Source organism: Pinus tabuliformis, chromosome 7 (assembly GCF_031772625.1).
Source record: "Pinus tabuliformis cultivar Carrire ecotype Pingquan chromosome 7, CPIR1, whole genome shotgun sequence".
NCBI classification, from domain to species: domain Eukaryota; kingdom Viridiplantae; phylum Streptophyta; class Pinopsida; order Pinales; family Pinaceae; genus Pinus; species Pinus tabuliformis.
Genome location: NC_142293.1, coordinates 1,475,972,903 through 1,476,000,238, shown reverse-complemented (window position 1 = coordinate 1,476,000,238; position 27,336 = coordinate 1,475,972,903). Strand labels below are relative to the sequence as shown.

Here is a 27,336-nt window from a genome sequence, read left to right as displayed (position 1 = left end):
CAGAGAGGCAGACGCAGAGCTACTTAGGAAGACGCAGAGGTAGTTGGACTGCGCAGTCACTAGAGGGCCTGCGTGGGTGACGCAGAGAGCCCAAGTGCTGACGCAGTGAGGTAGATGCTGACGCAGAGGGTCTAGGAGTTGTGCAGAGGCTAGCTGGACAAATGCTGAGCCTAGGGGAGGTGCTCGAGGATTTGTCTCTATTGGGTGAGCCAATTTGGCACCCTAGTTGTACTCGAGAAAAGCTTAATAATAAAATACTCCTCTATTGCACTGGTTTTCTCACATTGGGTTTTTCCGGGGATAATTATCCAAGATTATCTGTGTTGATGTGTTTGATTCTTGTGCATGTATTTGTTTCTGTATTATAGTGTGATATCTGTAGTAGAATTTATTTTAATATTTACTGAAGGGTTTTCGTAAATAACTTATTGGAAAATAAGTAGGTAAAATAAATCGGTCGTTGTACTAATGGTATTTTCACACATTGTAGCAGTCATAACATGGCATCGTTATTAGAAGCATGAAAGGGTAGCATAAACAACATAAAGAGATCAAGATATAAAGAGATCATCACACCTCGTCATCACTAGAAAGAATAAACATTTGCAGAAAAGGGATCATCAAGATCCTCCATTAGAATCTTTGTTGGAAAGGTTCACCTCTACTTATAAGAAACAAGTGTCACATAGATAAGTCTACATTCCACCTAATGTGGAGTCCATGGTTTAGAAGGATGAAGGTATGGTGACAAAGAAGTGCAGCATGACAATCTAGTTAAAGTATTTCCATCGTCAAGCAAGGGAAAGGCAGTTGCTAAAGGAAGTCTAGATGACCACATAAGGGAAAAAGGTATGCATGTATTTGGTAATTTTCTATAGATAGAGTCATGTCATCACTTAGTTGCATATAAAATGGTTAGAGTACTCTATCTCATGAGCATGATTGAAAAAGAAGGGACTCTTCCTTATGAATGATACATGAAGGCATAAATATAATATGCCTTGAACTCTTCTACATGATGACAAGATAGAATCAACACTATATGACCTCATGAAGAATATGAGGTGGTTGGCAACAACTGTTCCTATGTAAAAAGGAGCTATGTATAGAAATTCCAAAGAAGCAATATATGAAGAAGTTAGAAGGAGAGTTCATAAAGATGTATCTATAGCCACTTAGATAAAAAGATTAATCAACATCTAGAAGGATTAGCTATGACATCTCCATGAAGAAGTTATGAAGACCCTAATAAGTATGATGAAGAAGGAGAACCTTGATAGTAAATGTCTTGGAGATGGGTTTGAATAGTATGCAGGATGTTGATGTTGCAAAAGTTGATATTATAATGAAATGACATCATGAAGAGGTAATTATATTTTTGAAGTTCACTTTTTTACTTTTGAAAGCAAGCATCTAGTTGGGTTGGAACAAGGCTACCGAAAGAGGGTTGTAGAAATTCACCTACAACTAGTACACATAATATTGGATGGATAACTTTGGAAGGAACACGACTTGGAAGAGGTAGCAGTATGAAGGATAGCCAGATGATGACGAAGAAGGTCACTTCTCGATGAAAAGAAGATGGCATGACTAGCATTACCTGGTTCAACACTATGAAGAGGAAAGGGAAAGTGATGTAGAAGATGGTCGAAGCCCTACAAAGAAGTTGGCTCCATGATGAAGAAGTTGAAGTTCATCCATGACATGATGATGCAGAAAGGAGGAGCCCTACAAGCAACTGATAGTACCATGATCTCCACCAAAGAGCAGATAGTTGTTGTTGGAAACAAGTCCCTAGTTAAGAGGGCACTTGGGTATGTTCCTTTTATAGGAATGAGTAGATCCTCCCTAGCTTAGAGGGAAAGATAGACACATCATTCTTATCTTCACATTATGAAGAAAGAATGGAGGATTGGGTAAGCATCTGAGACCAATATCAATGCTCTTTGAGAGTGAGGTAGGTCATCCAATAGGAAAGAGTAGTCAAACAAGAAATTCTTCGACGATGTGTAAATCCAAGATAGGGATGGTCCTAAAAGGACATACCTTGTGAACATCCGGATGGGGTATGTTCCTTGAGAGACAATGATGATGATGTCTATAAATCATTGTCTCCCCATCATTGTGCTCTAATCTAGTGGAGAAATAGAGCTATTAGTCAAGGCCTTGCTATATGACAATGTTGGTTGATATGATGAGATGCATTGATATAAGCTAAAAAGATAGCTTATGAGATGGCTTACCAATCTCACTCTTCTTATGAGAATTCTTCAACATAAGAATGTCCTTGTACCATTGTTATTATGAATACCACCCTAGTTAATGGGGAGTGTTGGAAAATGTAACTAGGTTTGGTCTTCATAATATTCTATATATTATTGATTTTATGTATTTGATGTAAAATAGAAAGAAAATTTATTATTATTATTATATAGCATGGGTTTCATGCTCTAGGACAATTTATTTGTAGGTCAAGCACCCATTGTGTGCTCCTAGGGTTTTGTTATAGAGTCTAGGAGTCAAAAGAGTCATTGCTATATGTAATAAACCCTATTGGGCATTTTGTATCAAGTCAAAAGAATTTATTTGAGTCAATATTGTGTCAAAAGTCCCTCTAAGACCAAGTCAGCCTACAAGAGAACAAAACAACCTACAAAGAAGAAGCTGACCTCATTAAGCACAATTCGCATTCCTAGAAAGCCTATATATAAGATGCATCTGACCTAATTTGAAGCACATCCAAGAAGTTCGATCAGAAGAAGAAGAGCAAGAAAGAGAAGCAAAGGAGAAGTCAAAGACTAGAAGACAACAAAATCAAAGTTTTTGGGTCAATCTCTCTCACACGTGCAAAGGGGAAGCTAGGGTTTCTACAACATCAAGGACGAAATTTCAAATCTCCAAGGAAGGCCAAACACTGTGATCAAAAACTTCATCTATTTGTGAAAGAAAGAAGAATCAAGTCAAGCAAAGGAGAAAAGAGGCCTAAAATAGCCTATCCATCTCACATGTGCGAAGTTGCAGCTACTGTAGAGGGGTTGAAAAGTTGCAAACTTGCAATGTGGGCTGAAATTGTTGTTGGGAGTCGAAGTTGCAGAAAGTTGTTGGGGTCGAAGTTGTTGAAGTTGCTGGAAGGACAAAATTTGTTGCTCATCTACAAGGAAGGTTGATTTGGTCTTGGAGGGGTCTCAGTCTTGGGTCTACAGGTCCTAGAATTCATCATTTGAAGATTGTATAAGAAGAGAAGAATTACTTGTGGGTTGTCCTCTCTAGGAGAGGTTTTGGCCCTGGCTAACAACCTATATATTGTGTCCACTTCTTCTATTGATCTTCATGTTTTGGTAGTTGTTTGATGATAAGAACACTATAATAATCTAAAGAAGAAGAAGCTAATTATAAACACTACAAGTTGAAGTAAAGAACATCACAAGCGGTTATCAAGCTAAAGAGAAATCACCCTAATTTGGCTGCCCTAGATTTCTCAACAAAAAGTATATTGTACTTTTACAATATTAAAGTGACTTTATATTCTTAAAGTGACTTTACAAGGCAAAAAGTACATGGTACAAGTTATTAAAGTAACTAGAGGAGGTCATTAATGAAGGGAGAGACATGAGGGGGGTACAATTTGAGATTAGATCTCCACCCTTGATCAAGAGTAGCTGAGATCGAATCTCAGCCCTTGATCTTTGGGATAGGTCTTTTCATCCTTATGGAGACTAAAAAGGGGGAAAAGGGCAAATGGAGGCTTATTATTCTTCATGTGTAGATTTGGAGAAGAGGAGAGGAGGAGAGGAGAAGCTGAAGGAGAAGGCTGAGATACCAAACACTTGCAGCAAGAAGAGATTGTGCAGCAGCACGAATATTTAGGCTGAAGGTGTGGCACACAAACTGAGAAGGTACAGGTGGTACAACAATCTTCTCCATCACGTTTTTTGAGGCAGGTACTGGCAAGAATTTCGAGGGATTCAGGCCACATTTGTTGCTGGTCTGATAACACAAATTTCGAGGCAGAAAAGTGCTGAACACTGGCACAAAATTCGAGGGCAGAAGTCTGGACAATGACACAAATTTCAAGGGCAGAGGTGCTGCACTGTGTCACAGATTTCTAGACAGTAGCACATTTTTCAAGGACCTGACCCAAATATCTAGGAGGGAGATAAGCACCTTTATTGTGTAATTAATGCTGTAAATTTCTCTAAGAAAAAACAAATAAAATCCTCTTCCTAATAGTTTTCCCTTCGGGGTTTTTCCAGGGTCTGATTGACCAAATATCAGTGTCTAAATTTTGTTCATGCTTGTGAAATTTATCAGCTGATTTGTGAAAAGGTAGTGGTAGCTTCTAGTGTTTTAATTGCATTTATATTCAAGTTTAAATCTCAGCAATGAACAATGGGGTTTGGACATTAAACCTGATGTGCAAAACAACTTGAAACTGGGTGGGGCCACATGACACAAATTTTCTACAGGGGTCAAAATGTTCAATGTGATGTATACTTGAAATTCTATGCGCAATTTTGACAAATGAAGGCATCACGCAAAAATCACTCCACTAAGATGGCTATACTCCCTCTCCCAGCCACATGGGGGGTAAAAATGTCTAAAACAAGGTCATATATTGATATGCATGTACAAAATTTATGTCAAATTTGAAGTAAATAATGCTCCAAACAAAACCCAAGTGACAGAATCCATCAATCAACCCTTCCTAAGGCTTCTCTCCTCCTAATAAAACCACTGCATGGTCTTGACCATCTACTGCCAGGATCATGTGGTACTCTGATACCAAAATGATCTATCTCAGGACACCTTCCAATACAATTAGAGCAAAGAAACCAAACTGCTACCAAGACTATGAAGATGCCCAGAAAAGGTGCATATTAGTTTCTTTACAGATCTCACAATTTCGCAACCATATCATCCCAAAGAAATAAGAGAACAGGGTATATCAAATGATTTACAAGGTTAATTGCATAGAAGAAAATTTTTAGAAGAAAGAATGATGTTTTATTCAACATGAGAATCGTTGTATTGTGTAGAATTACAGACAGATACATTCTTTCTTGTGCCTTAAGAGTTCTGCTTACTGTGCTTGTCTGCATCCTGCTGTAACTGCAGGCCTTTTTTTGTGTTTCCTTCACTCTGTCTTTTATCTCCGGCAAACTAAGAGAGCAAAAACAAGAAAAACATTAAACTAAAAATATTCCAAAACTGTTCGAAATTTGTCTTATGTGACTACACTTACCAACATGGCATCAATGCCACCGTTTAATGCATAGATGGATCAGTGGTGGTTTATCTTATTTGGATATCATCATTATGATTTGTAAATATTTTTACAATTTTTTTATTCTATTTTGTTTGTTATTTCCACGGCTATTTTAACCTACCTTGTTTATTATCAAAGGCACAAAAAATTGAAATTGTGATAACATCAAAGATGTGGATTTCAAAAGGAGAAGCACTTCACTGTTACAAGGGTCTGCACTACGAAGCCAGATCATCTGTGTCAAATGTTTAAGGTTGTGTGATCTCTGTCGACCACAATATGAAGTTACCTAATTAAACTAATTGGTCACCTAAGGTTCCTATTTAGAAAACAATGCAACACAAAAATGTAATAATACATTTCTTAAAAGTTTTTGTAAAAATGAATTTATTTGATTCAAATATATTAACAATATAATAAACTAAATATAATGGCCATTAAAATGGATGCCACTGATGTTATGGATGGAAATTATTTTCATTTGTCTACTTCCTAATAGCAATTTGATAACATTAATGATGTGGTTTTCAAAAGGAACCACTTCGTTGTTAAAAGCATCTGCACTAGGAAACTGGATCAAATGTGTCAAATATTAAGGTGGTGTGATATTTGTTGACCAGAAACATAAAGGTACCTAATTAAACTAATGGGTCAGTTAAGGTTCCTATTTAGAAAACAAAAATGTAATAATACATTTCTAGAAAGATTTGCTAAAAGTATAATTTATTCTAATTTAAATAAATTAGTAATCTAATAAAACTAAATATAATGGCCATTAAAATCGATGCCACTAATGTAATGGATGGAAAATAATTTCTTTTGTCCACTTCCTAATAGAAATATTAACTAGTCAATTTAAAGACCATAACAAAAGCAACTTATGCTTTTCTCATATATTTTCAACTGCATTCAGATTGGATTAATCAATTTTACAATCAATGATCATAAAATTGCATTTTTCACTAGTAAATCTCACCTTGAAAAGTTCTGATAGTATTAAGCGATTCCTTTGACTTAGCTCTACAATCATACCCACATCTAGGAGAATTATTTGCGGTAGTTCGCCATCTAAACGCACAAATATGTTACCAGGATGTAGATCTCCATGAAAAAAGTTATCCACCTGTTAAAAAGATATGAAAGTTAATGTATGACTAGAAAACATCTCCACTTGCAAGAAAAAAGCACAACTTATGAACTACATAAAATCTTTGCAAAAATATTCTTCACGCTAATACATTATTTTCATTATAAATATTTTTAGTAAAATCAAGGGATCGTAAGGATACCTCCCCAAGGATCCAAGATACATCTCCTATGCCCCCAACATTCTAGCGATAAGAGAATGCCTCAAGAACATCCCCTATCCTTCCTAATGACATATGTAGGACATAACCTGTCCTTCTTGATCACATATTCAGGACATATACCAATCCCACGGGGAAGTCAATTGCAAAATGGTCAAAGTCCTTGTTGAATGGTAGCCCACGTTCATTCAATGGTGAGAGGTTCATGACACATGCAGATAATGGAGAAAGTGGCATATCATCATCAATGAGAAAATGTATAGGGTTGTTGGTTGGCTAGCTATCCAATATAGGAAAAAAAAAAATTCTCTTGTCGGTTTACCAATTTTGGTGTGTAACAAGGCCTTTCCCTTGAATGACGTCTCCAACCTCCATCCCTTGTGTGCAGCGAAATACAAAATCCTAAAGACTAGTGAAGCTTTCTCCTAAAATAGTTCAATAGCTTGGATTGACCTACCTACAAAAATAAAGTGGGGTTTCCCCCTAATTTTTCTTCTCCACGTAACTATGTAGTTCCTCAATGGCAAGGAGCGTTAGTCTTGGGATAATTTTATTTATCATTCAAAAGAACTAGTATTAAAATTCCCAAATCACATAACAAGAAAAAATAGAAACAAGATCCACTCCAACCATGCATGAAAACTATACACGGTTTGCAAGAAAGTGAGCTCATATTGTGATGGCACTTGTGTCAAATGACTCTTACTCAATAGAATATTTACTAGTGATCCACAACTTGGAGACATAGTAAATTAATTCACAAAATGTCAGTCTTGGATAGACAGTGATCAAGTGCGTTGTTAAGGCACTCCTAGATGTTAAGTCGCTGGTTCAATTCTCCGCCCTATTCGAGTGTTATTCGTGGACATGACCATCATGTAGCCTCACCGTTTCCCATCTTACAAAAAAAAAAAAACCATAAAATATTACAATATAATTTTTAATTCACCAATAGGGAGTCAACTTGGACAAATTTCTACAATTTAGCTCAAGATTCCCTTCACTCATGGTCCATTGCTCAACTAATTGGAACACGAGGTCTCTAATGGCTTGTTAAACCCTCTAATGGTTAGTTGACTTCACCAATGGCTATTTTTTACTTGACTTTTCCCTTTAATAATTTGACTTAGCCACATGAAATTTGGATCTCCAATGTCGTTGACTTTCTGACAATTTTGGCACCTGGGTATGATGAAATTGGCTTGGATCTACACTGGGTATCTTTCGCAATCTTCATCTGTTGCCTAGTGTTGCCACATCATCACCAACCTAGAACATCATTATGCTCTAAGTTGGAGCTCTAACACCCCTGGGGATTTGGAGAAACCGAGACATGGGTTTTGTTCCTCGGTTGTGGACCATTTTTGACATAGTTTATGTTAAATTTTGTCAATATTTGTCGTTGTTAAGCCTCCTAGAAAACTTGTCTTGCCACATCATCATACCCAAGTGGATGATCTTTCATGCCCTTGAGGATTTGCAAAATTTGAAACATGGGCTTTGTTCCTTTCATTGAGTAGACCACTTTTGACACAATTTGTTGGGTATGTTATATTCTTTGCACAACTAGCCCCACGCGCTAAGCATCTAATTCTGGGCAATTTTTTGAATCTATTTTGGCGGTTTATAGTAAGCGGTTTTTGGACGCATGGTGGTTTTTCCATAGTTTTGTAGATCCAGTGAAATGAACTACGATTATATTCTAACCCAAGGTTAAATGGATTGGAGATTTATGAATGCTACGACATGTATATAATGTATTGTAACATTGTAAAAGGAATATAATGAAAAATAAATCTGGTTTTCCCAGTTTTGGGTTCAAGGAGAAAAACCTTTGTATATATTTTTTGTGATTTCCATTGTATCTTTTTTGTTAGTTATAAAAAATTGTTTGCAGGTATTATCTGTACAAGGTTAAAACCTACATAATGCATGTAACAAACAGCCCAATGTTGTTGCTATTCTGTCTCCTGGAACCCTGTTTTGACCTATTGACCAAGGGAATCCTATTGAGTAGAGAATTAAAGGGGCAAACTTGGGCCACATGTCGGGGTACAAGGGTAAGCTAGTAAAACGGAAGCCCACACTTGGGTATAATATGTATAGGAGGTGTTACCCACCATTTTGTGGGTAATATCCATAGGAGAAAAACTTTCTCCAAGATGGTCCTCAGCCGACAGCCAGCAACCCCTTGCAGCCACCAACTAGCTCGTTGTGAAAATTCTCCACCATCTGAGCCAGCCATGTGGTCCCTCACCCATCTGTCATGAGCGTATGTTTGAAGCTCAGACTCCCGAACCTAAAGATATGCCTTGTCATTTGGTAATTGAGTATTGTAGTTTTCTTATCATGGACACTTTTGGGCATGGATTAATGGGGGAATCGGCGGAAATAATGGGCTAGGTTTGTGCTCTTGTCCCTGTTACCCACCATTTTGTGGGTAATATCCCTAAGAGAATTTGTTTTCTCCAAGATGGTCCTCAGTCGGCAGCCAGCAGCCCGTTGCATCCATCGGCTAGCTCATTGTGCCATTTCTCCGCCACCTGTGCCAGCCATGTGGTCTCTCACCCATCTCCCATGTTTGTATGCTTGAAGGTGGGCCTCCAGAACCTAAAGGTATGCTTTGTCATTCGGAACTTGAGTATTGTAGTTTGTTTATCATGGACACTTCTGGGCATGGATTAATCGGAGGATTCGAAGGAATAAATGGGCTAAGTTTCAGCTCTTTTCCCCTAGACCCCTTTTAGGTATTAACCTTGGATTCTAGTCCAGTGGGATCTCTTTTAATGACCATTTGGCTTTAGGGATGGTATTTCATGGGAAACCCCGATGTTGGTTGCACAGTCCTGCTCCCTTATCCACTTATATCACCCTCTTTCCATTCATTATTACCCCATCATCATTTCTCCCACTTGGGTCCACATTCCCCCATTGGGTCCACATAGGGTTAACATGCCCCTTCCCCTTGCCCACACCTTGGGTCATGGCCTGGAATGAAGCCCAGAGGTTGATGCAGCTAAAAAAAAAAAAAAAAAAGATAAAATCATAGTTAGCCACATTCAACAGGAAAATGTACCACAAAACGCAAAAGATGGTTGGGACAAACACATTTAGCATGTGGGCAAAAGCCAATACATGAGCTCTACCCCATTACCCCATCATCATGGCCATCACCCTGGTTCCAACAGGTTCTATGAGCCTCCTTCATCATATAAGAACCCATGATTGTCCCAACCCTTGGTGGGCAATGAACCGCCCCACCTTAAAAGGGATATATTCACTGTTATATCTTATACATCATGCTCTTACCCCTTGAGCCCCTAGTAGTTAATCAAAAAAAGTTAATCAAAGAAAATCATAAAAAGGCAAAAGGCATATAAAGAAGGTTGGGAAAATCAATGTCGGGGCACCTCATGTACCATGATTGCTTCCTCCTATACATTATAAACCCAAGTGTGGGCTCCCCCTTATTAGCCACCCTTGTACTCCAGCATGTGACCCAGGGCTGCCTCTTCTCATTCCCACTTCATTCACCCATCTGTCACATGCCACCACCTTTTGGAGGATGTACCTTGACTATATTATCCCCTTTAGAAGTAGAAACCACCTAATAGGATTATTGATTAACCCCATTTGGAGTTTAAGAGACATCGGCACATCCCGAAGCCCATTATGGAAGGGCAAGCCATTATGAAGTCCACATCTATGGTCCATGATTGGTAAGCTCATTTACTCGATTTCTCTAATGACTTGTTGTAACAGAAGGCTAGGGGACACATTGGATCTTATGCAAGATTGCAAATGGTCTCCATCTTGGGTTTGGTCTCCCTATAAGGGATCCTAATCCTCCAAAGGGCTACATTGGCACATGTAGGGTGTGCGTTGAGAGCCATGGACCTACACAGCAGCAGATAGCACTCCATCGATCCTCGCAACAATTCAGAGATTGCTCATGGTTCACTTATTGGGTGAGGAAGATGCGCCTAATCCATCATGCTCGGCTGGCCCCAGATTTGCACCATACACTAGGCAAATGATCGAGGGCTTGCACGATGATGTGGCACCGTCTACACCATCATCCTCACCCTTGCAGGAGATCTGCAGGAATCATCGATTTGTCTGGAGACCCATGAGGACAATTGTGTGCCCCCGCATGTCATTTGGAGCACCACATGTTATTACAAGGGACCTGTTGACCACTGGAGTGGCACTTGATGATTATATGAAGACTCCATGCGCAAGGATGATCTAGAGGACACTTGTACCATTAGATATCATCAGTCAATGGAGTTTTTTAACTCTACTTCTATCTTCTCATCATCTTTCTTGTTCCCAGATTCCACACCCTACAGGGAATTGCAATAAGTGATACTAGTAATGATGAGTTTTGCGTCTGTAACAGGCCTAGGATGTTGGGATTCGATCAACAAACGAGCACACCTTGGACTGTTTTTTTAATCTGATTAATTATCCCTTCTTTTTCAAAAGCGGATAATTTTCTACGTTTTTTCACTCACATTTTACACCAAAGCCAGGGTGAAGATTTGAAGGTTGAGCCCCTGACACATTTTAGTGTCTAGAATCGATGTATATTACCATACTAGATAACACAAAAAATTTCATGGAAGTTGGTTAGGTCTAGGTAGTCATTATTTAATTTCTTAGATTTTCCGCAGGTCAAAAATTGCAAATAAAATTGTATTTAAATTGTAATAAGTGTAGTTTAGAGAAGTTGTATGGGATATGAGTAATCAAATTTACACCTCTCACCCTCAACTTTCTACTATGACACACTTGGAGGGGTTAATAATGTGTTTTGGACCCTCAAAACCCACTTTTCCTAAGTTTAGTGGGAAATCTGGCAATTAATTAAGCTAAAAATTGAATAAATGGAGAAAAATAAATATTCACACGTGCTAAATGTTGTGGAAATGAAGTGGAAAATTATGGGGGAGTTAAAGTGAAGTCCCAAGGTGATGTGGACTCCTAAAATCAAGGAAAGGACATGTGCTCAAATAAAATTGAATTTCTGGCATTAAATGAAAAAGTTGCTTGGAAATTCGAATTTGTGAAGTTAATGCACATTTGGGAGGATTTGGGAGAATATTTGGTGGAGATTTTTGTGGGAAATTGTCCCCACATGGGTTACCACCCATATACACTTGTCATTCCACCATAAAATTCGAATTTGGCACATAAGGGAAGAAGAAAATGATGTCCACTTGCCAGAATTCGATTTTTACACTTGGCATTGGAGCTCCATTCAAAAAATTCGAATTTCCCTTTGGGATTGTCACCTCATGCCACTTCTTTAATCACTTTTACATTGGGATTGGCTCCAATGCCATTTGTCATTGTCATTCTTCATTGGGATTGGCTCCCAACTCTCTATATAATAGAGCCATGGCCTTTCACATTGTAATAAGATTGTTACTAGCTATTGTGCTTGCAGAAGCACTACTCCCTTGTACACTTTCAAAAATATCAATAAAGACTTTGGGGTTTCATTCATGAGGTGTTCCTCCTTTTCGAGTGTGATGAATTGTTGAGCATTGGTATAATTCCTTTTACTCATGCTTTGATCTAATTTGCTTCCATATGCTCTTGTAGATTTGTTAATGTAGAGCTATCTTGCATTGACATTTGATTTAGAAGTATGCTCTAGGTATAGAATGCTCTGGTTGGCTTTAAATAAATCTCTAGAGCTTCTTATCATTGTTTATTGCTAAATCTATATGGAACTAATTCTTGATTGAAGTTTTGTAGATGGAACAACTCGTTGGGATTACAGAATCAAGCGTGAGGGGAAGTCTTTGGAGAGACCAACCCACTCTTGATACATTCTTAAAGGAGCTCTCATTTGTTCTTTGAACCTTCATAGTCTTATCTTACAAAGTGGTTTTGTAGGGATTTCGGCACATAGCTTGTACACAAGTTGAGAACTTCTAAATTTAAATCTCTTTTAAAAAACATTGTACTTCATTTCTTTCATTTGCTATCTAAGAGCTTGAAGATGGCTAAGCAAAAACGAGAGATTACTATCACTCTTTAGCTTAGCCTTTTGTAAATTATAATTGTACATATACATTTTATCTTGCTGATTTTTCCATTAATACTTAACTTATTTTGCAGACATTGTTTGGATTGTTTGCTAACTCTTGTGTGGCAGATTATAAAGAGCAAATTTCCGCAACATCTAACAAGTGTTTGTAAGACCTTTGGCAAGTGTTGGGGGTTCGATTTCTAAGGATGTCATGAGCCCTTTTGAGACTTATTTTGGCCAAGTCGAGTTCACTAGAGGGCTGCCCATTTTCCTCTTTAAGCAGTGGGCATTTGGAGGAAACTCACACCTTGTTTCCCTTGCATAAGCTTTGTGAGATCTTGTCACTACTTTCTCAAGAAAGGAGATCTAATGTCCAAGTTTCAACCAATTATTGTGAGGACTCTCCTTAAAGTATAGTTGAGAACTTTGAAGGGCCCTGTTCTCATTGTAATATTAATAAAAGATCTAACTTGCTTGTGGGAGCTTGGGATTTCTCCCATGGTATCCTATCTCCCCATTTAGAGGGAGGCTTCTCTTGGGTGGATTGGCATTTGCATGGTTTAAGCTTTCATACTTCATTCACTTACATGCATGCTTTAATTGGGAATTAACACAACCTCACTATCACATTTCATTAAGTTAAAGTTTGTTACCATCTCCTTTGAGCTTTGCATTTTCTTTTTCATTGTTGCTTGGAGCTGCAAGCTTACACTTTACTTTGGGCAATTCATCATTTACATGCAAGCATTTTATATTCTTAACAAAATTTGATTCGTTTCCATTTACCTTGGTAAATTGTTTCATGAGCATTTCAATACATGCTTCAATTTTATGGTACATTGTTATCTTGAATATTGGAGCAATTTATTGTCAATGTCTATTTGAAACAAATTTTACTTTCATGCAACACTTGTAAGCTAATTTTATTCCTCCAGTTGAAGTTATAATTGCAACTTATGTTGAACACTATTTCATTCTCAAGCATTGCAAATCAATCTCTTTGAAGCATTTGCATGTCTCATTATTTTAATTTGGGGAATTAACACAATTTGCATTTGTTAAAATTGGCAACTAGAGCCAAACTCCATGTGGGTCATCTTATTAATGGCAGTTGATATTTTTATTGGATCCCTCTCATTGAGAGGTGTAAGATTGATCTAAAGATCATCCGATTCCAATAAATATTTATGAAGATATGAATTTATTTTGATTATGGACAAATTGTCAAGTCGGTCGACAACTTATGTAGGCTCAGAAGCCCAACAATCATGTCTATTCAACCTCTACATTTTAGTATAAATAGAAGAGGACTTGAAGTCATTTGTCACACACACACTCACTCTTGTGATCTCACTTCATCCTGTTTTGGGTTTGATAAAGATGAGAGCTAGAGGGAGTGCCCTAGGGTATACGCTGCCCTAGATAACATGCCCTAGATCTAAATGCAGTCATGGGAGAATAACCTCTACGTTTTTCAAAAAGCCGGAATTACCAGAAAAGCCGGAAAAGCCGGAATTGCCGGAAAAGCCGAAAAAGCTGGAAAAGCCAGAATTGCCGAAACTGCCGGAAAAGCTGAAACTATCGGAACTGCTGGAAAAGCCGGAACAACCAAAATTGCCGGGAACTACCAGAACAACAGGAGCATCTGTCTCCGAAGGAGAGCAGCATGCAAGGGACAACTAACTAACATTGGGATAGTTGTATGGTACTTAGCAGCAAGCTAAGGACAATAAGCATGCTAGGGACAACAAGCAAGCAAGGTGCAGCCAACACATAGGTCAGGATGGCAACATGGTGCAGCAATGGCACATAATGTAGTACAGTGATGGGTACAGTCATGATTAATGAAGCGTGATGAGATGCAGCATAATGATGATGGGTGTAGCATGGTGCAGCGTGGTGAGGTGCAGCATGATGACGAAATGCAGCACATCGATAGGTGAAGGAGTCACCTTGGAGAATCAGTTGAAGCAGCATGTCTTCAACTGATCTCATGTATCATCTTTTTAGAGATGATCTATGCTCTTATCTAAATAAGTCAAAGTGTTGACTTTTGTTGTAAACGTACTATCTCTCTCTCTCTGCTGAACTATTGAAGAACATATAAGAAGAATTGATCAAGGGTTTCCCCACATTAGGGTTTGTCCCTGGCTAGCGCCACATCTTGTGTCCTCTTGTCTTGTCTTGTCTTCTGCAATTTATATTTATGTCCTATCTACAGTTTACTTTAACGCTGATGTGATTACTAATATGGAAAAGATATTGGAAAATTAAAATAAATTGCTCTAGCATAGAACATACCTAAGCTTAACATGGTATCAGAGCTGAGGTGAAGACAATGCCCAAGCAAGAGTGAAAGAGCAATCACCGAAGACAATTGGGAAAGGACAAAAGGATCAGTGGATTCCTCATCCCTCTTCAAATTCACCGAGGGTGAAGTCGACACAGAGAATATTATCAGAATGGCACAACGGAAGTTTTTGATGGCCTACCTAAAGATCACTTCATTGGGAAGTTCGGATCTAAGTGGAAGGAAAGGCAGATGCCTTGGTTGCAATAAATTCGGCCATTATGCGAAGGAGTGTCCAAATGGCAGAGACACATCTCTTGATGAAGATAATAATCATTCCATGAACATCTTCAATGATCAAAGGAATGACAAGTAATGCAGGTCATCAAGGAAATGGTCGACTCTTCAAAGAAAGCAAGGAACCCCAGGTATGAAGAATCAAATGTTGTTTCTAATAAGATAAAGAAGCGTTATCTTGTATTGGCCCTCTCCTTCAGATTCTTTGGGAATCTAGCTTATTGATTGTAGTGCTTCAAGGCACTTCATCGGATAGATGGGTGCACTCTCTAATTTGGTAGAGATGGAAACAATCGTGGGATTATACTTGGAGCCGATGCCACCTATCCCGGAAAGGGTGTAGGGAATGTTATCCCTCAATTGAATGAGGGTAACTCAATTCATTTACAGAATGACGAATCTCTTTTATGTACCCGATCACAAGAATAACCTGGTGTCCATTTCAGAAATGGAAGTCAAAGGTTTCAGGGTGGCACTCATCAATGGAAAGGTATGTGTTTGAAAATAGAATTTTCAAAGATGTTTTTGAGTTCAGGGTTGTATCAAGTTGCAGGAAGTCCACTGGGGACCATGTCCATTGACACATAGCACCAAAGGTCTATGAGTCAGATGGTGACAAGGATGCCTGAATTCAAAAAGAGCATGAAAGTACATGTCTGAGATGTACCAAAGGAAATCTTACAAGGGGACCATTCCCCTCATGTAGCAGGTCCAAAGGTTTGGAACAACCTGAGGGGTTTGAGATTGATGATCGGGAATCTCATGTGGAAGAAAGCCCTCTATGGCTTGAAGCAAAACACCCTGGGCGTAGTATGAGAGGATTGATAGCTGTCTGATGAAGCTGAGATTCACTAGGAGTGAAACCGATCCAAACCATTACCCAAAGATTGTGGATGATAGACCTCTCATACGGGCACCTTATGAGGATGACCTATTTCTGACAGGTGCAAACCCTCTCATTTGCAGAAGTAAGAGGGAGTTGGATTTTGAATGTGGAATGATAAACTGGAAGCCTGTGACTACCTTGAGGATCTTAACTTTCAAAAGTTAGATGGTAGTGATGTCAGACTAGATTTGGGAAATGCCTCTAAGTTTCATAAACTCATTCGCGTTGATGTTCTTGGTGAACTTCCATTCGAACATATGTTTTGCAATTAGCATGGTGAGCTCATATTTGGTTGAGCCTCACTGGATTGGTGCTAAGAATCTTCTGAGATATCTTTAGAGCACAATCTCTCATGGATTGAGATACACTGCCAGAAATATGAAACTGCATGAATATCCGAATGCTGATTGGGCAGGTAGTGTGGTGGACCGTAAGAGCACTTCCGGGTGTTGTTTCTCCTTGGGATCTACTTCGATGATGTGTTCTCCATGACGATTATGTAGCAGGATGATTAGTTCTCCTATGAGGTCTGGATGATGTGTTCTCCATGATGATTATGTAGCAAGATGATTAGTTCTCCTATGAGGTCTGGATGATGTGTTCTCCATGACGATTGTGTAGCAGGATGATTAGTTCTCCTGTGAGGTCTGGATGATGTGTTCTCCATGACGATTGTGTAGCAGGATGATTAGTTCTCCTGTGAGGCCTGGATGATGTGTTCTCCATGGTGATTATGGAACAAGATGATTTCCTCTCTTGTGGGACAAGATGATTCGCTCTCCTGTGGATAGGAGGATTTGCTCTCCTATGGACAAGATGATTCGCTCTCTTGTGGGACAGGATGATTCACTCTCCTATGGATAGGATGATTAGTTCTCCTGTCGAGGCATCCTACCCATGCAGTTCGGGACTCATGGGAAGTACCTCTCATTTGATCAATGAGTAGGGAAATGAGGATAGGGACCATAGTAGTACCGATGGACACATCGTTGTATCTACCATCTTCCCTGTGCTAGGATGACCTTCATTGATCTGGGATCAATGATATTGGTTTGGGACCAGTGGTAGGAGTTGTACCCACTATGACACTGACTTCAGGTCAGTAGAGGACTGGTCTGGGACCAGTGGTACATACTCTGAAACTAACTTCGAGTCAGTAGAACACTGGTCTGGGACCAATGGTACATACTCTGAAACTAACTTCGAGTTAGTAGAATATTGGTCTGGGACCAGTGGTAGGAGTTGTACCCACTATGACCCTAACTTCAGGTCAGTAGAGGACTGGTCTAGGACCAGTGGTACATACTCTGAGACTGACTTCGAGTCAGTAGAATACTGGTCTGGGACCAGTGGTAGGAGTTGTACCTACTATGACACTGACTTCGGGTCAGTTGAGGACTGGTCTGGGACCAATGCTACACACTCTAAGACTGACTTTGGGTCAGTGGAGAATGGTATGACACATTTCGATCAATTCTTCTTCTTCATGGTTCAGCAGAGCAGAGCAGAGACAACAGAGCTGAGCAGAGCCAGCAAAGTTGAGCAGAGCCAGCAGAGCAAAGCAGTGCCAACAAAGCTGAGCAGAGCAGAGCAGAGCTAGCAGAGCAGAAGCAGTGTAAGGGCACTGATGGCAAAGATAGTACAGTCAAGACATATGGAGCAGCGGATGGAGTTCTCCCTAGTTGAGAGGGAGTGTTAAAATTGGCAACTAGGGCCAAACTCCATGTGGGTCATCTTATTAATGGCAGCTGATATTTTTATTGGATCCCTCTCATTGAGAGGTGTAGGATTGATATAAAGATCATCCGATTCCGATTAGTATTTATGAAGATATGAATTTATTTTTATTATGGACAAATTGTCAAGTCGGTCAGCGACTTATGTAGGCTCAGAAGTCCAACAATCATGTCTATTCAACCTCTACGTTTTAGTATAAATAGAAGAGGACTTGAAGTCATTTGTCACACACACACTCACTCTTGTGATCTCACTTCATCCTGTTTTGGGTTTGATGAAGATGAGAGCTAGAGGGAGTGCCCTAGGGTATACGCTGCCCTAGATCTAAATGCAGTCATGGGAGAATAAGCTCTACGTTGCTCAAAAAGCCAGAATTGCTGGAAAAGCCGGAAAAGCCGGAATTGTTGGAAAAGCCGGAAAAGTCAGAAAAGCCAAGACTACCGGAAAAGCGAGAACTGCCGAAAAAGCCGGAATTGCCGAAAAAGCCGAAAAACCCAGAATTGCTGGAAAGGCTGGAAACGCCGGAACTGTCAAAAAAGTCGGAACTGCCGGAAAAGCCGAGACTGCTGGAAAAACCGGAACAGCCAGAACTGCTGGAACAACAGGAGCATCTATCTCCGAAGGAGAGCAGCATGCAAGGGACAACTAACTAACGTTGGGACAGTTGTATGGTACTTAGCAGCAAGCTAAGGAAAATAAGCATGCTAGGGGCAACAAGCAAGCAAGGTGCAGCCAACACATAGGTCAGGATGGCAACATGGTGCAGTAATGGCACATAATGCAGTACAGTGATGGGTACAGTCATGATTAATGAAGCGTGATGAGATGCAGCATAATGATAACGAGTGTAACATGGTGCAGCACGGTGAGGTGCAGCATGATGACGAAATGCAGCACAATGATAGGTGAAGGAGTCACCTTGGAGAATCAGTTGAAGCAGCATGTCTTCAACTAATCTCATGTATCATCTTCTTAGAGATGATCTATGCTCTTATCTAGATAAGTCAAAGCGTTGACTTTTGTTGTAAACATACTATCCCTCTCTCTCTCTCTCTATGCTGAACTATTGAAGAACATATAAGAAGAATTGATCAAGGGTTTCCCTACATTGGGGTTTGTCCCTGGCTAGTGCCACATCTTGTGTCCTCGTCTTGGCTTGTCTTCTGCAATTTATATTTATGTTCTATCTACAATTTACTTTAATGCTGATGTGATTGCTAATCTGGAAAAGATGTTGGAAAATTAAAATAAATTGCTCTAGCATAGAACATACCTAAACTTAACAGCATTTCATCTAGGCATTTTAGTGTAGGAAGGCCCCAAGACTCATTAAAATTTTACCTTCAACATAAGTTGGTTGAAGTAGACATCTTAGGGATCCTCTACTCCTCTATTGACTCCTCACTGTGAGATCCATATCATTGGGCGAGGGTGAGGTCTGGGGATTGAAGAGTTAAATTGTAATTTTGTTGTAGAGCTAATTAATAAAATTAATCAAGAGCACTTTCCATTACATTTACTTTACTTGTCTCTTGATGGTTTGAGTTTTCATATGCAAAGTCTATTCCAAAAGCAAGTATTGTAATCATTTCAAACAAGTGTTTTCTTTTCATGTTTCGAGTCTAATTTCATATCGTTGTCTTGGTTTAACACTTCCTTTCTTTTGCATTTCCAAGTTCATTACTAATTTTTGTGTTTTGGCAAGATATGTTTCACATGTTTTGATTTATAAAGTTGATTATCTCAAAAGCATTTTGTATCTTACATATCTTGTGCTAACAATTCTTATTTACATTTTAGGGTGACTTTGTTTTCTCTTTTGATAGCATTGCATTTTACTTTGAGCAAATATATCTTTAAATTGTTGAGCAAATTCCTTATAAGGCATTGGTTTTATGGTTTTTCATCATATTAATGATTAGCATTGTTATTTCAAGTTGCTCACTTCATATTTGCTTATAAATCCTTAAAAGTAATCCATTTTCACTATAACACTCTCCTAGAAACTCACATCTTTTAACTTAACTTTTCATTAGGGACTACCCCCTTAGCTAACCTAGGAGATAGCTCAAACGGAGAGAGTCGAGATTAGTGTGACAACCCCTTCTCTGAGTTCCCAGCCACCAACCACACCTTGTGGGGTTGAAGGCTTTTCTCACTGACTTGTAGGTAGGTGTAGGTGGCAGGGTCAACATCTTTGGCATTGTTGTCGGGGACAAGCTTTCTTGTACCTGAGAAATACGACTAACTTTTGGTTTTTGCATGTTGGATTTTAGAGTTAGATTCTTGTTCAAGTGGTGACTCCACTTATTTAATTTTCTACAAAGATTTCTACTTGAAGCTTGCTTCTTGTAGATTTCTTGCTAATCTTGGACAGGAGCCTCTCTCTGGTATCCATTTGCTCTTTTTAGGGTCAAGTGAGCATGACATCATGAATGATTTGTTCGCCCCTTGTGATTTTACTAACATTTTAGGCTATCCGAATTTCATTCCGGATGAAGCCATTGAGGCTATTGAAGAGTTGCCTAGTTTTCTAGGTGACAATGCCATCAGTACTGAAACTCACCTTAGGAATTTCCACCTTTGTGTGAGCAAATGGTGCCATGATACTAACCATGAGGATGTTAAAATGAGACTTTTCATTTTTTCATTAGATGGCGATGCTATGGATTGGTTCATAGACTTACCTGCTAACAATTTCGGTTCTCTAGAATCACTCATTGGCACTTTTGAAGAAAAATATGGAGATGAAAGGAAGATCTAAGTGAAAGCTAATGAGAATGATAAGGATCTTATCAAGGGGTTGACTCAAATGATTAAGGATATGCAACTTAACCAAGTTCAACTCATTAAGACCATGGAGGAAAATCATGCACAAGCAATAAAAGCCATAGAAGTCAATCATTCTAATCAAATGGCCAGTTTTCAAAATAGGTTGCTCAACATGGAAGAAAAATAAGTGCAAGTAATCAACATAATGGTAACGAATCATGCCAAGGAAATAAGTGTTATTAAGGCTAATCAAGTCACTCTTCAAAATAGGTTAGATGAAATGGAAAGATTACGAGTACAAAAATTCCAACTTAGGTTAAATGACGAATGGGAAGAGAACAAAGAAACAAATCATAAGCCTCCCGGTCCACTGAAGCAATCTTCATCTCATTATGAGGAGGTCATTTACTCCATTGAAAAATGGCTAATTGATGGAGACTTGGATAGCAAGGAAACTGAGGGGAATCAAGTTTATACTTATGAGATTGATCCATCACCCATGTTAGAGCAGAAGCAGAATGGACAAAAGCAAGTCAAAGAAGTCTTGGATACTTCGAATTTTCCATCTGAGCGTCTTCAAGATCGGGCAAAAAGGTCTACTTTGATCACATCAACATCAACATCACAATCTATTAAGAAGAAAAGAAAAAAGCAGAAAGGATTTGCTAAATCTAATGGCCATGTACAACACAGTGTTGGGATTGATCAAAGTCCTCAAATATTCAGAATTGGACAAGGCGCATCAGAAAAGCAGCCCATGGATCTGCCTGAAAGTAATTAGGTTCTCAGCATGAACTTCATTAAGGACATCTGATGCCATGGGGCATCTCTTTGTATCATATTTCTAACCTTATCCATCGTCATTTTATTTCATGAATAAATTGTCATTTATGCTTTTAGAATAAATTTTCATTTCTTCATTTCTATAATTGATTTCTTTTCATGATATTTTTTAATGGATACTGCTGATATATGTCTTTTGTCGATGGATGCAGATTCAAGGTTCTTGCACACTATCACGTTGTATCTAGCGTGCATCCCCATATGGAGCCAAATGTTGACCACTAGAGTGGCACTTGATGATTATATGAAGACTCCATGCCCAAGGATGATCCAGAGGACACTTGTACCATCAGATATCATCAGTCAATAGAGTTTTTTAACTCTACTTCTATCTTCTCATCATCTTTCTTGTACCCAGATTCCACACCCTACGGGGAATTGTAATAAGTGATACTAGTAATGATGAGTTTTGAGTTTGTAACAGGCCTAGGATGTTGAGACTCTATCAACAAACGAGTACACCTTGGAGTGTTTTTTTAATCTGGTTAATTATCCCTTCTTTTTCAGAAGCGGATAATTTTCTAGGTTTTTTCACTCACATTTTACCCCAAAGCCGGGGTGACAGTTTGAAGGTTGAGCCCCTGACACATCTTAGTGTCTAGAATCGATGTATATTACCATACTAGATAACACAAAAAATTTCGTGGAATTTGATTAGGTCTAGGTAGTCATCTTATAATTTTTTAGATTTCCTACACGTCAAAAATTACAAATAAAATTGTATTTAAATTGTAATAAGTGTAGTCTAGTGAAGTCCCAAGGTGGACTCCTAAAATCAAGGAAAGGACGTGCTCAAATAAAATTGAATTTCTGCGATTAAATGAAAAAGCTGCTTGGAAATTCAAATTTGTGAAGTTAATGCACATTTGGGAGGATTTGGAAGAATATATGGTGGAAATTTTTGTGGGAAATTGTCCCCACATGGGTTATCACCCATATACACTTGTCATTCCACCATAAAATTCGAATTTGGCACATAAGGGAAGAAGAAAATGATGTCCACTTGCCAGAATTCGATTTTTACACTTGGCATTGGAGCTCCATTCAAAAAATTTGAATTTCTCTTTGGGATTGTCACCTCATGCCACTTGTTTAATCACTTCTACATTGGGATTGGCTCCAATGCCATTTGTCAATGTCATTCTCCATTGGGATTTGCTCCCAACTCTCTATATAATAGAGCGATGGGCTCTCACATTGTAATAAGATTGTTACTAGCTATTGTGCTTGCAGAAGCGTTGCTGTCTTGTACACTTTTAGAAATATCAATAAAGACTTTGAGGTTTCATTCATGAGATGTTCCTCCTTTTCGAGTGTAATGAATTGTTGAGCATTGGTATAATTCCTTTTACTCATGCTTTGATCTAATTTGCTTCCATATGCTCTTGTAGATTTGTTAATGTAGAGCTATCTTGCATTGACATTTGATTTAGGTATGTTCTAGGTATAGAATGCTCTAGTTGGTTTTAAATAAATCTCTAGAGTTTCTTATTATTGTTTATTGCTAAATCTATATGGAACTAATTCTTGATTGAAGTTTTGTAGAGGGAACATCTTGTTGGGATTACAGAATCAAGTGTGAGGGGAAGTCTTTGGAGAGACCAACCCACTCTTGATACATTCTTAAAGGAGCTCTCATTTGTTCTTTTAACCTTCATAGTCTTATCTTACAAAGTGGTTTTGCAGGGATTTCGGTACATAGCTTGTACACAAGCCGATAACTTCTAAATTTAAATCTCTTTTAAAAAACATTGTACTTCATTTCTTTCATTTGCTATCTAAGAGCTTGAAGATAGCTAAGCAAAAACGAGAGGTTACTCTCACTCTTTAGCTTAGCCTTTTATAAATTATAATTGTACATATACATTTTATCTTGCTGATTTTTCCATTAATACTTAACTTATTTTGCAGACATTGTTTGGATTGTCTGCTAACTCTTGTGTGGCAGATTTTGAAGAGCAACTTCCCTCAACATCTAACAAGTGTTTGTAGGACCTTTGGCAAGTGTTGGGGGTTCGATTTCCAAGGATGTCGTGAGCCCTTTTGAGGCTTATTTTGGCCAAGTCAAATTCACTAGAGGGCTGCCCATTTTCCTCTTTAAGCCGTGGGCATTTGGAGGAAACTCACACCTTGTTTCCCTTACATAAGCTTTGTGAGATCTTGTCACTACTTTCTCAAGAAAGGAGGTCTAGTGTCCAAGTTTCAAGCAATTATTGTGAGGACCCTCCTTGAAGTATAATTGAGAACTTTGAAGGGCCCTCTTCTCATTGTAATATTAATAAAAGATCTAACTTTCTTGTGGGAGCTTGGGATTTCTCCCATCGTATCCTATCTCCCCATTTAGAGGGAGGCTGCTCTTGGGTGGATTGACATTTGCATGGTTTAAGCTTTCATATTTCGTCAACTTACATGCATGCTTTAATTGGGAATTAACACAACCTCACTATCACATTTCATTAAGTTAAAATTTGTTACAATTTCATTTGAGCTTTGCATTTTCTTTCTCATTGTTGCTTGGAGCTACAAGCTTACACTTTACTTTGGGGAATTTATCATTTACATGCAATCATTTTATATTCTTAACAAATTTTGATTCGTTTCCATTTACCTTGGTAAATTGTTTCATGAGCGCTTGAATACATGTTTCAATTTTCTGCTACATGTTATCTTGAATATTGGAGTAATTTATTGTCATTGTCTATTTGAAACAAATTTTACTTTCATGCAACACTTGTAAGCTAATTTTATTCCTCCAATTGAAGTTATAATTGCAACTTATGTTGAACACTATTTCATTCTCAAGCATTGCAAATCAATCTCTTTGAAGCATTTGCATGTATCATTATTTTAATTTGGGGAATTAACACAATTTGCATTTCATCTAGGCATTTTAGTGTAGGAAGGCCCCAACCTCATTAAAAATTTACCTTCAACATAAGTTGGTTGAAGTAGACATCTTAGGGATTCTCTACTCCTCTATTGACTCTTCACTCTGAGATCCATATCATTGGGCGAGGGTGAGGTCTGGGGATTGAAGAGTTAAATTGTAATCTTGTTGTAGAGCTAATTAATAAAATTAACCAAGAGCACTTTCCATTACATTTACTTTACTTGTCTCTTGATGGTTTGAGTTTTCATATGCAAAGTCTATTCCAAAAGCAAGTATTGTAATCATTTCAAACAAGTGTTTTCTTTTCATGTTTCGAGTCTAATTGCATATTGATGTCTTGGTTTAGCACTTCCTTTCTTTTACATTTCCAAGTTAATTACTAATTTTTGTGTTTTGGCAAGATATGTTTCACATGTTTTGATTTATAAAGTTGATTATCTCAAAAGCATTTTGTATCTTACATATCTTGTGCTAACAATTCTTATTTACATTTCAAGGTGACTTTGTTTTCTCTTTTGAGAGCATTGCATTTTACTTTGAGCAAATATATCTTTAAATTGTTGAAAAAATTCCTTATAAGGCACTGGTTTTATGGTTTTTAATCATATTAATGATTGGCATTGTTATTTCAAGTTGCTCACTTCATATTTGCTCATAAATCCTTAAAAGTAATCCATTTTCACTATAACACTCTCCTAGAAACTCACATCTTTTAACTTAACTTTTCATTAGGGACCACCCCCCTTAGCTAACCTAGGAGATAGCTCAAATGGAGAGAGTCGGGATTAGTGTGACAGCCCTTCTCTGAGTTCCCTGCCACCAACCACACCTTGTGGGGTTGAAGGCTTTTCTCACTGACTTGTAGGTAGGTGTAGGCAGCAGGGTCAACAAGACCAACCCCTTGTCCACTGCTTTTGAGGGTTCTACTCTTCATTATGGCACCCATGGACCTCATTAGGCCTCTTAGAGGGCCCTACGACATGCACAGATTATTATTTGACCTCTTGAGAGGCTTACTCTTTCATTTATGAGCTAGTTTGGTCGGCTTGTCACCAAAAGTTTAATTATTAGAACATTATTTTATTTTTGGGGCTTATGTAGGCCAAAGAGGCTAATTCGAACTCGTAATTTGTATATAAAATTATAACTACAAGTGAGATGAACTCATTTTCTCATCATCACTTTGGATTGGATCTTTTCTTTCTCTTGAAAATTTCGCACTTTTTTTAAAAGAATGAATTGGAGCTTTATGGATGAATTTTGATGTGTGGATATTGGTCTATCTTATCTTGGAGCTTCTCTTTTGCAAATTGTGGATGGTTGGATATACTTTGTTACATGTAAGTACATGCTTTTAATGTTATTATTGTTTTACTTTGCCATATACATTGGACTCGGATTTTCGCTATTTCTAAGGCTAATTGTTGCATGCATTTACTATTTAAAATTGTAGAATTTTGTCTCGTTATAGCATCTCTCAATGTATGGGACATGTAATGTGGACAAAATCTCCTATGGGTAATTCTATCAAAGAATTTGACCTTGATAAGCCATCTCCTTTGCACATCGAAGCATAAAGTTGCAAGATTGCTTCTCCTTGATCTAGAAGGTTAGCAAAGTGATCTTGAGGCCTCCTTGACTAAGAATCAAGAATCCCATTCCTTATTTCATCATAGACTCCATTCTCCCAAGACTAAGGCATCGATCTTACCATGAGGTGGTCACCAAAAATCACATCCTTTCACCTTCATTTAGGTCTAGCCAAGTTGGGATACCTACGACATCAATTTCCCAACAAGCTAGCCCTCCAAAAAGTTTGATCTCCTAGGGTCTCCTGCGCTGGTATTTCCTCAAGGTCTCCTCCAATTTTGAAGCCATTCCGATGGTGGAGTTGGAAGAAAATCCAAGCGCTAGCTCCAAAATCAAACTTTTCCTTAGCATCCCCAAGGCTAGCACCTCATAGGATCAAATCAACACCTTCAAGTGAAAATCCTTTCTTTGATCCTTTCCCCACCTTGTTTAGGGTAAAGAACATCATTGGTTGCTATACTCATTCCTCTTATCCTAGACTGGGTCCACTTGGTCCTGTGTGGTCCCATTCTTTTGAAAAGACTATTCTTCAAGAACCGTCCAGGATACCAATTACAATAAGGATTTTAGAAATTGGGAAATTCCTTTATAAGTCATCTCTCATAAACCTAACCCTTAAATCCTCCCTTCTTTTCCTTAGGAGACATTGTACCTTGCTTAGAAAGCAAGCAAGCCTTATCCTTCTAACTCTTCTAGGAAAGGGATTATTAAGGTCACTCCACATCATTTCATTGACTTATCCTTCATCAGTGACTACATAATATACTGGATCTCCTCCCATCAGTGAAAGTCCGTAAATAAAAGGGAGTCTTAGCTGAGGTGACAGTGGGCTAAGTCTCCATTTGTTGCCCTTGGCCTAGCAGTTTCCCTTTAGGTCCCTCGCTAGTTTGAGCGGTAACATTTTGGTGTCGTTTCTAGGGAGGAAGAAAGTCTACCTGCCTAGTGAATCATTGAGGAATTGATTCATTAACAACATTTATAAAATATTCCTTTGGCAACTCCATTCATTGTCCAATCCCCTAGTTTACTTGAAGGCAACAACATTCCTCCTTTAACTAGGGCTGTTGCAAAAAGGGGAGAGTGAACTCCATTACCCATTGGAATCGTCACTTTCCCTGAATTTGAGAAGGTTAGTGATACATCTCCAAAGATGCCATCTAGTTCAAGCACTGACTCTGAAAAGGATCAACCCAAGATGACCAAGAGTGAAAGACACTTGGTTAGTGTCTTTGCCCCTTTGAAGTTGAGTAATGATCCCAAGCCATTACCTAAAAAATATAACTGATGGTTACCCAAATTCAAAGGGGATGCTACTTGGACTACCCATGGTTTTATTGAAGAATTTTACTGGCAAATGTCCCCTAGAATGATATTTGATGAAGATAGGATCATGATGCTTTTTTCCTTATCACTTG

The 27,336-nt window shown here is 38.4% G+C and overlaps 1 pseudogene across 1 annotated transcript in view; it reads right to left on the bottom strand.

The window, feature by feature from the left end:
* The window catches only part of LOC149253386 (uncharacterized), a 372,890-nt pseudogene that overhangs the window by 106,549 nt on the left and 239,005 nt on the right, over positions 1–27,336 (bottom strand). Inside the window, exon 11 of the transcript XR_016266201.1 lies at positions 6,243–6,389. The product of XR_016266201.1 is annotated as an uncharacterized LOC149253386 (transcript). The remainder of the gene's footprint in view (positions 1–6,242; positions 6,390–27,336) is intronic.